This window comes from Elephantulus edwardii, unplaced genomic scaffold (assembly GCF_000299155.1).
Source record: "Elephantulus edwardii isolate Elephantulus edwardi_28Jun2011 unplaced genomic scaffold, EleEdw1.0 scaffold00259, whole genome shotgun sequence".
Lineage (NCBI taxonomy): Eukaryota > Metazoa > Chordata > Mammalia > Macroscelidea > Macroscelididae > Elephantulus > Elephantulus edwardii.
The window spans coordinates 56183-56958 of record NW_006400009.1 but is presented as its reverse complement, the minus strand read 5'-3'; positions in this window follow the sequence as shown (position 1 = coordinate 56958).

The window sequence follows — 776 nt, the reverse complement described above, 5'->3', positions numbered from 1 at the left end:
ATAATTTGAGAACCTGGATTTTACAGAGAAGAAATGGGGGGATCAGGATTGGTTGAAGACTCATCAATAACCCGTGCTATGCAGATGATATACCTTTGCTTGCTGCAAGTGAGGACTTGAAACACTTACTGCAGAAGATTAAAGATTACAGCCTTCAATATGGATTGTATCTCAACATCAGGGAGACAAAAGTCCTCACCACTGAATTGATTAGCAATATCATAATGGATGCAGAAAAGACTGAAAAAGTCAATGATTTTATCTTACTTGGATCTATAATCAAAACCTTTGGTACCAGCAGTCAGGAGATCAGGAGACATACTGCACTGGACAGATTAGGGATCTTTCTAAATTGCTGAGGAACAATCATGTCAGTTTGAAAACTAATGTGCGCCTGATACAGACCATTGTCTTTTTAATGACTTGCTATGCGTCTGAGAGCTGGACGATGCATAAGGATGGCAGAAGAATTGATGCCTTTGGAGCTGTGGTGTTGCAAAGAAGTACTGAATATCCTATGGACGGCCAAAGAACAAACAGATACATCTTGCACAAAGTGAAGCCAGATACTCCTTGGGGGCAAAGATATCAAACCTGGATCTCAAGTACTTGGGGCATGTTGCTAGGAGAGGCTACTCCTTGGAAAAGAAAATCATGATCAGGAAGGAGGAGGGCCAGCGAAGGAGAAGATGACTTTAAACCACGTGGACCGACACAGTGACTTAAGCAATGGGCTCGTGGTGTGAGCTGCTGTTCACAGAGTCCTACTCGACACA